Raw genomic sequence first — 15,680 nt, 5'->3', positions numbered from 1 at the left:
TAACTGAGGGCCAAGATGGTGATTCCTCCTATGGACTATACGGACACAACCTTGACCCTGAAATTATGTATCTATCCCCATACTTCACCACTGCTCTCTGACCATGCCTGATGCTCATTCCGGCCACCAGGGAAAGCTCACCGCAGCACACTCGTACAGCACAGCAGGGACAGAGCGTCCGGTATAGCGGCTTCCAGCCACCAGGGAAAGCTCAGTACAGCACACTTGTACAGCACAGCAGGGACAGTGTACGGTATGGCGCCTTCCAGTCACAAGGGAAAGCTCACCACAGCACACTCGTACAGCACAGCAGGGACAGAATATGGGATAGCAGCAGATTTTGTACAGTACAGATCTATACCTGGCATTAGGGGACAACCGGGATGGTGGATGGTGACAGGCCTCTTGATTCGTTGCCTGCACATTTACAAGTGATGGCCTCGGGGTTGGCGGCAGGTGACAGTCTTCATGTCCTGCATGCAGATTCTCTGTAACAGATGGTGAAGGTAGGGGACAATGGCGGCAGGCTAAAAAGAGTCACAACTGCATGCCGCGGTGTTATGTTCAGACATGCTTCTAAACACGAACTTTGCAAAGTCTTTCTTGGGGGGGGGGGGGGGGGGGTCTTTATATTTAGCAATTCTCCAAAACTTCTACTAGGTCTTATTTTGGTGGAAACAGGGTATGTATATGCATATGGTTATATAATAAAATATGGTTTTCCATCTTTATTATTTATGATACGTTTTTTATGTTTTTTAAAACATTTACTGCTCTCATTCTTCTTCGTACTAATATTCATATACAGGGTTTCTACGCCTTCTTCCATGTGCAAACTTTCACAGTCATGTATGTTGGAACAATTCTATTGTTTTGGTGCCAAGACGAGGTACAGCTAGCTTGCACCAAACGCCAATATAGTCCAAGTGCAAAGGATCAGCGGATAAGAAGCAAACAGGCCTCTCCGTGAGTAAGAAGCAGCTGAGCGGGGGTGCAGAGAGCAGAGACTAGGCATACGATGGTGTGGAAATAGATAAAGATCAGCACTTATCCAGTAATTTTGGTAGCTTTGCTTTTATTTCATTTACAGAATACGGGAAAGGAAGGATAGAAAGGTGCAGTACGTGACCTGGGACGGCTGTTTCAGACGACACTCCCTTCATCGGCCAGGTATCAATTGTATGGTTTTACTATGAGATGTTTGCCCAGGGATGGACACTTGTGTAATCTAATTATTTTACTTCCACTATTGAAAATTGTTAAATTAAAGACCTGGGTGAAAGTCAGGAGTGTCCAATATGGTGGATGTGAGAGAAGGCAAAGCTTTATGATGAAATGGGAAACCAACCAACCTCTTCAACACCAATGGCTGGAGAATTATTAGAGCAGAGGCCGGAAGAAGCATGAATCATATAAATAATCATATAGTAAATCACTCTCTAAGGTCACCCACTTTGGGAATCTTAGTCTGGCTACTCTTGACACCTTGAATGCTGATAAGTGATCTAGACGTCTCTGATTATGCATTGGATGGCGGGCAGTTCTAGGGCGTTTCTGATTCCATATGAAAGTAAATAAGTCTTCTTGTAGATTGCACAATGGGAACCAGTAGTGCACAGAACAGATATTCTATCATTGTCACATTAATAATATGTATTCAACCCTGCGAAGATAGATCGATGGAATCACGCCTCTAATAGCATGGGAAAAAAGCATTAAGTGGGGAAATTCCTATACACTATTGTGCTAGAATTTCACATTGTCACATTGAAGTCACATTGAAGACTCAAAGGAGGACATTTATTAGGACCCACATACTCATATGCCAGTCTTAAATTAGGCCCCGCCCCTTTGCCCTACCAGATTTACTAAAATGCGGATGCTTCTTAGTGAATCTGGCTGGCCGTACCCCCAACCCTGTGCCCGGCGTTCCAAATCTACACCTGCTGAGTCATGGTTTACGCCGAGCAGGCCTCCATCTACGACTGCAAATATATATATATATATATATATATATATATATATATATATATGTGTGTGTGTATGGTTATAGTGGTTATAGAATACAATGTATATATACGCAAAGCCAGGATATTTTACAGACTCGCACTACCCACCCATCTGGGTCTTACAAAACATTTCCAGAGATTAACCACATTTGTCTTTTGACATTTCCATTACATTGTTTCTTGCTACAGTAATGGGGGCTCTGTTATATTATACAGTAATGGGGGCTCTGTTATATTATACAGTAATGGGGCCTCTGTAGTATTATACAGTAATGGGGGCTCTGTTATATTATACAGTAATGGGGGCTCTGTAGTATTATACAGTCATGGGGGCTCTGTAGTATTCTGCAGTAATGGGGGCTCTGTAGTAATCTGCAGTAATGGGGCCTCTGTAGTATTATACAGTAATGGGGGCTCTGTAGTATTATACAGTAATGGGGGCTCTGTAATATTATACAGTAATGGGGGCTCTGTAGTATTATACAGTAATGGGGGCTCTGTAGTATTCTGCAGTAATGGGGGCTCTGTAGTATTATACAGTAATGGGGGCTCTGTTATATTATACAGTAATGGGGGCTCTGTAGTATTATACAGTAATGGAGGCTCTGTAGTATTATACAGTAATGGGGGCTCTGTAGTATTATACAGTAATGGGGGCTCTGTAGTATTCTGTAGTAATAGGGGCTCTGTAGTAATCTGCAGTAATGGGGCCTCTGTAGTATTATACAGTAATGGGGGCTCTGTAGTATTATACAGTAATGGGGGCTCTGTAGTATTATACAGTAATGGGGGCTCTGTAGTATTCTGTAGTAATAGGGGCTCTGTAGTAATCTGCAGTAATGGGGCCTCTGTAGTATTATACAGTAATGGGGGCTCTGTAGTATTATACAGTAATGGGGTCTCTGTAGCATTATACAGTAATGGGGGCTCTGTAGTATTATACAGTAATGGGGGCTCTGTAGTATTATACAGTAATGGGGGCTCTGTAATATTATACAGTAATGGGGGCTCTGTAGTATTATACAGTAATGGGGGCTCTGTAGTATTCTGCAGTAATGGGGGCTCTGTAGTATTATACAGTAATGGGGGCTCTGTTATATTATACAGTAATGGGGGCTCTGTAGTATTATACAGTAATGGGGGCTCTGTAGTATTATACAGTAATGGGGGCTCTGTAATATTCTGCAGTAATGGGGCCTCTGTAGTATTATACAGTAATGGGGGCTCTGTAGTATTATACAGTAATGGGGGCTCTGTAGTATTATACAGTAATGGGGGCTCTGTAATATTCTGCAGTAATGGGGGCTCTGTAGTAATCTGCAGTAATGGGGCCTCTGTAGTATTATACAGTAATGGGGGCTCTGTAGTATTATACAGTAATGGGGTCTCTGTAGCATTATACAGTAATGGGGGCTCTGTAGTATTATACAGTAATGGGGGCTCTGTAGTATTATACAGTAATGGGGGCTCTGTAGTAATCTGCAGTAATGGGGCCTCTGTAGTATTATACAGTAATGGGGGCTCTGTAGTATTATACAGTAATGGGGTCTCTGTAGTATTATACAGTAATGGGGGCTCTGTAGTATTATACAGTAATGGGGGCTCTGTAATATTATACAGTAATGGGGGCTCTGTAGTATTATACAGTAATGGGGGCTCTGTTATATTATATAGTAATGGGGGCTCTGTAGTATTATACAGTAATGGGGGCTCTGTAGTATTATACAGTAATGGGGTCTCTGTAGCATTATACAGTAATGGGGGCTCTGTAGTATTATACAGTAATGGGGTCTCTGTAGTATTATACAGTAATGGGGGCTCTGTTGTAGTCTGCAGTAATGGGGGCTCTGTAGTATTATACAGTAATGGGGCCTCTGTAGTATTATACAGTAATGGGGGCTCTGTAGTATTCTGCAGTAATGGGGGCTCTGTAGTATTATACAGTAATGGGGTCTCTGTAGCATTATACAGTAATGGGGGCTCTGTAGTATTATACAGTAATGGGGGCTCTGTAATATTATACAGTAATGGGGGCTCTGTAGTATTATACAGTAATGGGGTCTCTGTAGCATTATACAGTAATGGGGGCTCTGTAGTATTATACAGTAATGGGGGCTCTGTAATATTATACAGTAATGGGGGCTCTGTAGTATTATACAGTAATGGGGGCTCTGTATTATTACACAGTAATGGGGGCTCTGTTGTAGTCTGCAGTAATGGGGGCTCTGTAGTATTATACAGTAATGGGGGCTCTGTAATATTATACAGTAATGGGGGCTCTGTAGTATTATACAGTAATGGGGGCTCTGTAATATTATACAGTAATGGGGGCTCTGTTATATTATACAGTAATGGGGGTTCTTCGGTATTCTGCAGTAATGGGGGCTCTGTAGTATTCTGCAGTAATGGGGGCTCTGTAGTAATCTGCAGTAATGGGGGCTCTGTAGTATTATACAGTAATGGGGGCTCTGTAGTATTCTGTAGTAATAGGGGCTCTGTAGTATTATACAGTCATGGGGGCTCTGTAATATTGTACAGTAATGGGGGCTCTGTAGTATTCTGTAGTAATAGGGGCTCTGTAGTATTATACAGTAATGGGGGCTCTGTAGTATTATACAGTAATGGGGGCTCTGTAGTATTCTGCAGTAATGGGGGCTCTGTAGTAATCTGCAGTAATGGGGGCTCTGTAGTATTATACAGTAATGGGGGCTCTGTAGTATTATACAGGAATGGGGGATCTGTAGTATTATACAGTAATGGGGGCTCTATTGTATTCTGCAGTAATGGGGGCTCTGTAGTATTCTGCAGTAATGGGGGCTCTGTAGTATTCTGCAGTAATGGGGGCTCTGTAGTATTATACAGTAATGGGGGCTCTGTAGTAATCTGCAGTAATGGGGCCTCTGTAGTATTCTGCAGTAATGGGGGCTCTGTAGTATTCTGCAGTAATGGGGGCTCTGTAGTATTATACAGTAATGGGGGCTCTGTAGTATTCTGCAGTAATGGGGGCTCTGTAATATTATACAGTAATGGGGGCTCTGTAGTATTATACAGTAATGGGGGCTCTGTAGTATTATACAGTAATGGGGGCTCTGTAGTATTCTGCAGTAATGGGGGCTCTGTAATATTATACAGTAATGGGGGCTCTGTAGTATTATACAGTAATGGGGGCTCTGTAGTATTGTACAGTAATGGGGGCTCTGTAGTATTATACAGTAATGGGGGCTCTGTAGTATTATACAGTAATGGGGGCTCTGTAGTATTATACAGTAATGGGGGCTCTGTAGTATTGTACAGTAATGGGGGCTCTGTAGTATTATACAGTAATGGGGGCTCTGTAGTATTGTACAGTAATGGGGGATCTGTAGTATTGTACAGTAATGGGGGCTCTGTAGTATTATACAGTAATGGGGGCTCTGTAGTATTCTGCAGTAATGGGGGCTCTGTAGTATTCTGCAGTAATGGGGGCTCTGTAGTATTCTGCAGTAATGGGGGCTCTGTAGTATTCTGCAGTAATGGGGGCTCTGTAGTATTCTGCAGTAATGGGGGCTCTGTAGTATTCTGCAGTAATGGGGGCTCTGTAGTATTCTGCAGTAATGGGGGCTCTGTAGTATTCTGCAGTAATGGGGGCTCTGTAGTATTCTGCAGTAATGGGGGCTCTGTAGTATTCTGCAGTAATGGGGGCTCTGTAGTATTATACAGTAATGGGGGTTCTGTAGTATTCTGCAGTAATGGGGGCTCTGTAGTATTCTGCAGTAATGGGGGCTTTGTAGTATTCTTTTCTTCAGGGGCTTCTGTTGAGAAAGAAAGGAATAAACCATTAAGCAATTATACGGCCCTTGGTCTCATGCTGTATATAGGTGCTGGGGAGATGGAGTGGGAAGTTTCGTCTCCTGATCTGGAGTTAGATATAGGTAATAAAGTTCAAACAGAGAAACACGTAGTAGCACTCACCCTTTCTTCAGCTTAGCAACTTTATTGCATTCACAAGTAGCGGGGAGGGGAAGGATTCAGGTGTGTGCGCTTCCTGGGACGGCCGTTTCGGGGATACGCCCCCTTTGTCGACCAGGTGACCCATTCCACAGACCCATTCCACACAGTGCACACCTGGAGCGGTGCAGGTCTCTACATCTCATTACCCCCAAGATATAGGTAATACTTTGCTTCATCAGATATCTTGACAGATGGTGACCTTTACTTTTTTAATTATTTTTTCTTCTCCTCTTCTCATTGCCAGGAGAATCACTACAGAGCAAAGGTTCTGTGTCAAGTTTTAAGCCAACTTTTGTAACTGACTGGGTCGGATTACGAGCCATGGTCACTTTCTCCCGACATTGCATATTGCAGTTGGGTTTAAACACTAGAAAAAGTGAGAAGAAGGAGAAACATTAAAGCAAATCTAGGCACATATGCTGATACTCACCAATCATGGCCAGCGTGATGGTTCTAGCAGTTCCATTCATTCGGAAATCCACCACCCCATTCTGCAGATATCTCAGTTTTCCACTATATGTTAAGTAGCTTGCCTGGTGCACCAATATTTTCTTCCACCACTGACGAGTAGGGATGAGCGAACCGGCCGAGGTTCGGGTTCGTATGAACCCGAACTATCGGCTTCTGATTCCTGCTGTCTGCCTGCTGTGGGGAGAGGGTGGATACAGCCTGAGGACCGCCTAGAAAACTGGGATACAGCCTATGGCTATGGCTGTATGCCAGTTTTCCAGGCAGTCCTCAAGGTTGTATCCACCCTCTCCACGGAGCGGGCAGACAGCGGGAATCAGAAGCTGATAGTTCAGGTTCATATGAACCCGAACCTCAGCCGGTTCGCTCATCCCTACTGACGAGCCTCACATGACTAGCATGAAAAGCAAGGTTACAGCCATAGGCAATGTCCATGTATTTCAAGACTCCCTATGGCTACATCCAACTTCATCAGCCACCCACATTTAAATTCAGAGCGATCCGACTCGCACATACTTGAGTCACTCATCTCTATTTATAACACTTCTAGACCCCCACATAAATTCTCTACAAGGGCTTCCCTAACTTTTCCGCAATGAAGAGTGCCGTTACCATGGCATGCCAACACATCGGCTTGGGCTGTTGTCTTCTTATGGGTAGTGTTGAGTGAAGCCGAGTTGTAAAGTCCAGCTCCATGTTCGAATCTTTGTGTTGAGCTACCCAGACCCAAACATGGACTTCATCGTGGAAGTCCGTGTTCCACTCCGGCATTTGGATATAAAATAAAGTTCGATGGAAGGGGGCTCAACAGCCAATCAACAAGCTTTAAGGCTGGGGGCATTTCCACACCAATCATAGCCATTTCCAGTAGGGGGCATGGCTGTGATCGGCCAGGTGGGATAAGAGCTGAGTCATGGGTCACACCATCATTTCGAGACAGAATAGCGCAGGCTGATGCTGGTAGGCAGGGAGAGTTAGGCTGAAAAACGTCACCAATTGCTCTTTTCAGGGCACTAGCAGCTGCAACATAGTGTTCACACTAAGCCAGCAGTGACATAAACTACTGTTAGTGCCCTGAAAAGGGCAATTAGTAGACTTTGGCCCACAGGACTCGTCTGTTCTGTTGCCCACTACTTTTCCTATTTTTTGTGAATGTTCTTACCCCCATTTTGCCTATTTTTGCAGCCCTCCACTCCTTCTAACCCCTATCTTACAGACATTTTTGGCCCATAAATTTGTGTCCACATTGGCTTCAATACAGTTCGGGTCAAGTTCGGTTACCCGAAGCAGACTTTTTTTTTTTCAAAGTTTGGTCAAACCTGTCATCCATAGGCTGCTTATGGGCCATTTAGAGAGAAGATCAAGAGAAACAATCAGTAATGGAGCATGGAAGACAATGTTTGGACGGGAACTAGAGGAGGGTCAGCACTTGTACAATCAAAGACCATAGGTGAGGGCAGGATCGGCATCAACATCAAACAAACCTCAGCAGATACCAGGTCCTTATGGTCTTAGACCAGTCTACTGGGATCTCAGTATACATTAGACCTGTACATGTAACTATTGTCCATATCTATTCATGTTACCTCTACCTGTACTTGACACCAGACTGTGGAGGTCAGAGGTAGGTTTGCCTCATGCCCAGCTTTACTAGTCATGATGTGTGTGTGTGTGTGTGTGTGGGGGGGCAACAATGTTTGGAGTGGATGCATTGCAGGTACTATATAAATGGGAAGACGCAAAGGCCTATTAGCAGACTAGGCCTCATTACATTGAGTGAGAAATCATTTCTCAGTGGGGAGACAAAGATCTTAAAGAGGAACGAATCAGGCGATAGTAATTCAGTGAGCATAATGCACCACACTTCCGGGGGTGGGGGGAACACTGGGAAGGGGGCCATTCACTTAATACACATTACAAAGTTATATAACTTTGTAATGTGTGTTATTTAGTGAATAAATGTGTAGCACCGCACTACCCCTTTAACCCCTTTCCACCTCGCCATGAAGGGAGGTAATAACGAGTCCACCCCAGCTCTTATCAGTAGATGTGGGCCCAGTAGATGCCTGAGAAAGCGCTTGATAGCGCGAAACAGTCAGCAGGGAGTGTGCGTTCCTCTACGTCCTGTTATTTGTTTTTGGATACAATATGTGCTGCAGTATGTAATCTTCTTGTATATACTTATATAGACCTATGTGTTAATCTGAGCATCACCTACAGCACTGATGAGATGTGATTGCACACCTGACTGAGCACAAACGCCTGTGACCAGTAGTGCTGGTGAGACTAGGATTCATGGAGCCTCGAAGCAAGAAACTGTACGGGACCCCATTAATCTTGTAACCCCCCCCCACACACACACACAGGCACTGACATGACCCAGCACAGTCCCATGGAATTCCATTTTCCCTGCCGCGCTGGGAGAACAGAAAGCTGGGGGACTGTACAGGTCATGTGAGTATGTGCATCAGGGGGCCTTTTTGTGGCAATTCTGCCTCTGATCACAATAGAGACTGGCAGGGCAGGAATCCGTGCCAGTGGGTACTATGAACCTAAGCTACGATGCAGGCAGACCACGTTCCACCGGGCGGGCCCCTCTGCTGCATGGGACCTGCAGCTGTTGCATGGTCTGCCTTCATGGTAGCAACGCCACTGAGCATGGAGCAATCCTCCATGCGATCGAGGCATGCTGAGTAGAGATGAGCGAACCTGGTTCGTACGTATCCCAGTTTTCTAGGCGTTCCTTACGCTGTATCCACCCGCTGCACAGAGTCGGCAGACAGTGGCAGTCAGATGCCGAGATTTCTGGTTCGGACGAACCAGAAATCCGGTAGGTTTGCTCATGCTGAGCCGTTATCTTACCACACAGGACCTGTTACGTGTCCCAGTGTGGTACTTGGTTTGGCGATTACTTTAGGCTGTCTTTAGCAGTCTAAAGCAACTGAGTGAAGATTCCATAGATCAATGAAGTACATATGCATTGATCCCTATAAGCAATCATGGTATTACTCATAGGAGTCCCCTGGGGGTGGGGGCTATAAAAGTGTGCTAAAAAAAAAAAAAGTTTTAGAAAATATAAATGAAACCAGAACATTAAAACTGTTCAAATCACTCCCCTTTTCCTATTTTTCAAATAAAAAAAACAAACAACAACAACAACAACAACAAAAATAAAGTATTTGTGTGTGTGGAATCGCCCAAAGTGTTAAATTGTCGAATTTCTGATCTCACAAAAAAGGCCAAAGTGCTCAAAAAGTCATCTTTGGTAATAATTAAAACTACAGATAAAAGTGCAAAAAATTATGCCTCATATACTGTAGCCCTGTAGCCTAAAAAATAATAGCGTTATAAGGGTCAGAATAGAACAATGTGAAACATGTCAATGAGAAAAAAGTTGTAATATTTTTAACCTCTGTCTGCATTAGAACAAAAATGTACGTTCTGATGCGTGTGGGGGGTTCAGAGAGGGGTCACGTGGTGACCCCACACTGAACCCGTGCGATCGTGGCTGCTATTAGTGGGTGAGGTCTGATCGCCGTACCTGCTTGATAGACTTTTATATGCAGCTGTCAGTTTTGATCCCTTCTACTGACGCTTACCCCGACTCTGCAATCTGGTTTGCAGCAGACCAGAGTAATACAGCACTGATCTCATTGATCAGTGCTGTATTAAGTATACTGCAGTGATCTCTATGAGACATCACTGCAGTAATGATAAAAGTCCCCCAGGGGAACCAGAAATCTAAGTAGGAATATAAAGTTTTTCATTAATAAAAAATCCTCTCCCCTAATAAAAGTTTGAACAACCCCCCTTTTCACATTTTATAAATAAAAATAAATAAATAAACATTTGGTTTTGCTGCATGCAGAATCACCTGAATTATTAAATTATCACATTCCTGATCTCGCACGGTAAACGGCATAATCGCAAAGATCCACCAAAATGCTAAAAGGTGGATTTTTTGTCACATGAAATCCAGAAAAATTGTAATAAAAGTGAGCAAAAAGTTGCATATACGCAATCAAGGTACCTATAGAAAGAACAGATCGTGGCGCAAAAAATGGCACCACACACAGCCCCATAGTCCCATAGACTTTTAAACACATTTAGTTTTTTTTTAAAAGGTTTTATTTTTTTTAAAAGCAGGCAGGTAAAATTAAAGTCATATAAATTACATATCGTTGTAATTGTACCGACTTGAGGAACATGTGTAACATGTCAGTTTTGCACAAAATGAAAACAAATTCCTTTTTTTTTTTTTGCAATTTCACTGCGCAAATAATTTTTTTACGGTTTCACATCATACTTTATGGAAAGATTAAGTCTGCATTTGAAAAGTACTATAGGTGTCACAAAAAAATAAGGGCTAATGTGGGTCTTTAGGTGAAAAAACGCAAGCTCCATCGAAAAATAAAAGCGTAAAAACGATCCTGAAAGCGAAAAAACGATCTTGCATGCCCAGAGCACAGGCGTATTTACACCATGGAGAGGCCATAGTACAGTGTAGGGTCTGCCCCGATATCAGGTCACCTTATCGTTGGTGGGATGGTTTACACTGTTTTCAAATGGTAACCAAGAGCATCATTATTTTTGGGGGATTTTCTTTTAGCAGTTGGGGGGGGGGGCTGCTTTTAACTATTTTCATATTTGTAGTGGGCCTGCATCTTGCCATTGCGGTGAGCTGTTGCATTTTTCTGTGTTTTTGTGTTTACAATTTCAGCCATAGCAACGTGCTCCTGCCTAGTGTGAATGGTGTTCTAGAAAAGCTGACCAAGCTTGTCTTTTTTTCTAGTAATTTCCCGGGATTTGATCAAATTCCTGATTTAGGCTATGTTCACACTACGTAAGTCTCCGGACGTAGCGCATTCCGTGAATAAGCGTCCGGAGATTTACGTAGTTTGCGTACAATGGAAAGTATACGATGTACGGCTGCACAGTTCACACTACGTACGAACTTACGCCAAGATCGTACGCGGCGCCGTAAAAAATGAACCAGACCATTGTTTGAGGACGAAAATGGCGTAACAAATTTTACAATCTGTACATTGCATGTACAGATGGCTTTCGTTTTTTAAAACCATTTGATGACTTACACACAATGTGTAGAAAGAGAACACCTGAAAAGATTCTCAGATTTTTGAAGTGAAGCTTATAAGTGGAGGACTTACGATATAGCAGACACCGGCTTACCAGCAGACACCGGATATGGAGTCAAACTATGGAAAGTACTGCGGTTCATAATGTGCCATCAAGATGTGATACTTTACTTCTCTATGCATGACAGCAGGTGCCAAATGTAAAGTTGGTGCTCACCATATCTATTCTAAGGCCATGTTCACACTACTTATCTTTCCGGTCGTAGTGCGAACCTTGAATATACGCACATAGTTTTGAGGTTGATGCGTTCGCTTGAAATTATACGATATACGGCCGCACAGTGCACACTACGTATGAACTTACGACTGGATCGTATACGGCGCCGTGAAAAATGAACAAGACCATTGTTTGAGGACAGAAATGTTCGAACTCATGGCCGTGGATTTCCATGTGGTCCCGTACGGAGTACTTATTTCAGCCAATTTGAACTTGATTTTTCGATCCAAAAGGTTCCGTGAGTTTTATTGGGCTGGGCGAAGATTTCCAAGTAAATGACCTGTTTCAGATCGCTTCGAAAAAAGCTAGGGAAGCAGAACTCTACTACGAACGTAGTTTCAGCCGCACATGTACGGCGGCGTACGAACTGCGGACGGAATCGTACGCAGTGTGAACATAGCCTAAAAGTGTATTAAGAAAAAAAGATATTTATAGGTGGAAAAATAGGGGTTGTCGGGAAAGAGCTTCAAGAAAGAGCTGCATCTGAGCTGCAGGAAAATCTCAAGAAGTTGTGCAGGCAAAATTAACTTGTCTCTAGAGATGAGCGAACCGGGTTCGGGTTCGAGTCGATCCGAACCCGAACGTTCGTTATTTGATTACCTGGGGCTGCAGAACTTGGATAAAGCTCTAAGGTTTTCTGGAAAACATGGATACAGCCAATGACTATATCCATGTTTTCCACATAGCCTTAGAGCTTTATCCAAGTTCAGCAGCCACCGCTAAAGTTCGGGTTTGGATCGACTCAAGCATGCTCGAGGTTCGCTCATCTCTACTTGTCTCCTATCTAGAGGATAAGGGACATGTAAGATATAGCAGGGGTCTGACCTCCGTTCCTCCCGCCCATCTCCATATTGGGCCTCTGGCTTCTTTGTTATGAATACAAGTGCGGGTACAGCACATGACCCGCCTCTCTATTCATTCCTATTCAGCCGTCGGAAAGAGTCAGGTAGGCACTTTCCAGCTTACTTGGCTCTCTCCAGTGGCTCCATAGTAATGAATAGAGCCGCAGTCAAGTGCCATACCCGTAGCTGTATTCATAACAACGAATCCAGGGACCCGATATGGAGATCAACAGGGGGTACGGAGGTCGAACCCCCAAGATATTTTACTTGTCCCCTATCTACAGGTTAATTTTGCCTAAGTGTAATAGCGATGAGGCGCAATACCTGACACAGCCCATGGTGATTACTTTTTTTTTAATCCCGGACAAACCCCCAATAGGCTGGTCTGAAACATCGTTCCCATTTATATGTTGGATGTGATATATATAGTAGACACCTTTTCTCATGACAACACTAAAGAGGGTGGATGAGGCGACACATTCGGAGATCAACTGAGAAAGATGCTGTGATAAAGAGCAAAGATGCTCTTCTGTTGAGGGTCACTACTGTATATCTGTAGTCAAGTGCAGAACAGGTATATTCACCACCCATAAGTATCACCAAACATTTCCGTAGATTGGCCATATTTGTTTTTTGACGTGTCCGTTATGCCGTTTCTTGCTGCAGTAATGGTGTCCCTGTAGTACGCTGTTCTTCAGATGCCTCTTCTACGAAAGAAAGGAGTAAATCCTTATGCAATGTAATAAGATCCTACGACACTTGGTGTCATGCTGCATATAGATGCTATGGGCATGGAGGAGGAAGCTCCATCTTCGAATGTGGAGTTACAAGCAGTCGGGTCCATCCCGGTCAGTGATTGGCTGAGCAGTCACTTCAGACCGGTTCTTAAGTTGCACCGGAAGCTGCAGGGAGAAAGGAGAAGTCGGTAAGACATTGGGCAGTGTGGAGAGGTAACGTATATACTTATATTACACATAGCCATGTGTGGTTGGCGGCTGATGATTTGAGGTCAGGACCAGAAGACCCGATCAGCTAATGATTATTCTCTTCATTACACGGAGCGATAATCTTCTTAGTCAACCTGATTCTGAAGATTATTGGTCTGTGTAATGGGGCCCCTAGAGTACCACCATCTGCCCTTGTAATCATAATGTCCGCACAGTAATCATTACCAATCAACGAACGTTGGGGGTTCAGTGGCCGTCTATCAGCCATTTTACATATTGGCCCATCTTTTAGGGAATAGGCGAAGAATTAAAGAGGAAAGTTTTCTGCTTGAAATTCCCTCTTCAGCTCTGGCGTAATAGACGTGGAATTCAAGCAGAAAGCGGAAATTCAAAACCCCAATGACTTCTATGGGATTTTTCTAGTGGAATCCGCCCAAAGAATTGATGTGTCAGTTCTTTGGGCAGAAAGTGGATCCGCGGCAGAACATTCTGTGGGTAAATTCCACCATGTGAACAACAGCAGAAATCCCATTGAGCACAATAGGACATTGTTCTGTACATATTTTACAGACAGGATTTTAAGCAGAATACATGTAAAATTAAGCGCGGATTCCGCTTAAAATTTCGCCTATTCCTCAGTGTGAACATACCCATTTTTCTGTTATGGTCATTTTTACTTTAAACATTTCCTTTGGTCTAAATTGTCACGTCTGTGGTTCTGGTGCCCTTGAGCCCTTAGCGCCAGCTGGAAATAATGGTGGTTAAAGTGACCTAGTACCATGTTACTAGTTATTGGTTGGGCACCAGCCTTTTTTTTTAGCTCCAAGGATGTAAATGTCGTTGTTTGTCGGAATAAAATGGCTGCTGTGGCCACAATCATCCAAGCAACGTTTCTGTGTTTATTTCGATCAAAGGGAAGGGGATGGGTTGGCAGTTTACTTGGGTATATGGGAGGTGTGGCTGGTCGGTCCTGTGGGCTTGGGTTTACCACCTGATTCTACAATACCTAGTCTTGATCCTATTCTTCCTTTTTAACAGGCACATGACAACAGCAGCGGTTAAAGCAATGGTCAGAAGAAAGAAGAGTTCCATGATGCCAGCAGTCAGTCCTAGATAACAAAGCAACATGGTCACCACCACATAATCTGAATCATAACATTATACACACAAAAAGTTTACACTACTACACAAAGATCAATGCCCCCCCCCCCCCATACAGAGACCATGTTGAACTGGGAACATAGTATTTTGATGACCTACAAAATTACTTATATAGTAAGAACTGTCATACACTCCATTTCGGAGATGATTATACAAGTTTATTGGCAATTTTCTTAAAGAAACAGTCAGAACGTTTAGACAAGGTTTTTGGGGATGGAAAAGGAGATTGCCAGCGTTTTCCCTTTTGATACTAGAGAAGGTGTTATTTAGCCGTTAAGGTGTAAGGTTAGGTAGTACTTGACTTGCGAAGTCTCTGATAAGTTGTGGGAAGTAGAGTAGGCTTGGGAGCTACCAGAAAGGAGTCAGTACTTCGTCAGGGGAGTTTTCGCAACCTTGGCTGCAGTTGAGTGACTGGTGTTTAGAATAACTGGTACTCACAGCTATAAAGCTTAATGCTGGAGAGATCACAGAGTGCATGATCCAGTATTACAGGCCCTAGGGTTACATGACCAAGTGGAGTTAATCCCTCAAGATTACCCAAGTGGACCTAGCTGGAGTCAGCGGGTGCATCGGCTAGTTGCACTTCTCCAAACCGCTTTAGGATAGTCTTTGGTCAGCTGAAACGACTCTGTAGACTTGCATAGGACAATCCCCCACAACATACACAGGTTGGGTCCCCTCTTTTGTGATAGTTGTGCCTAAAGTAGACTAGCAGGCCATAGTTAGTTTTGGTAAGGCACTTGTAGAAGAAACAGCAGCTTTGTAGTTACTCAGGCACCTGGCCATAGGGCCAGGCCCTGGGAAGGGGCTCTCTCAAAAACTCTTGGTGGTGTAGGTCTGCTCAGGTTTAGAAGTTGCACTGAACCCCATGGCTTTCTCCACCCACACTT

The sequence above is a fragment of the Dendropsophus ebraccatus genome, chromosome 14 (assembly GCF_027789765.1).
Source record: "Dendropsophus ebraccatus isolate aDenEbr1 chromosome 14, aDenEbr1.pat, whole genome shotgun sequence".
NCBI classification, from domain to species: domain Eukaryota; kingdom Metazoa; phylum Chordata; class Amphibia; order Anura; family Hylidae; genus Dendropsophus; species Dendropsophus ebraccatus.
The sequence above is the reverse complement of the archived record's forward strand: the minus strand, read 5'-3'. Positions refer to the sequence as shown.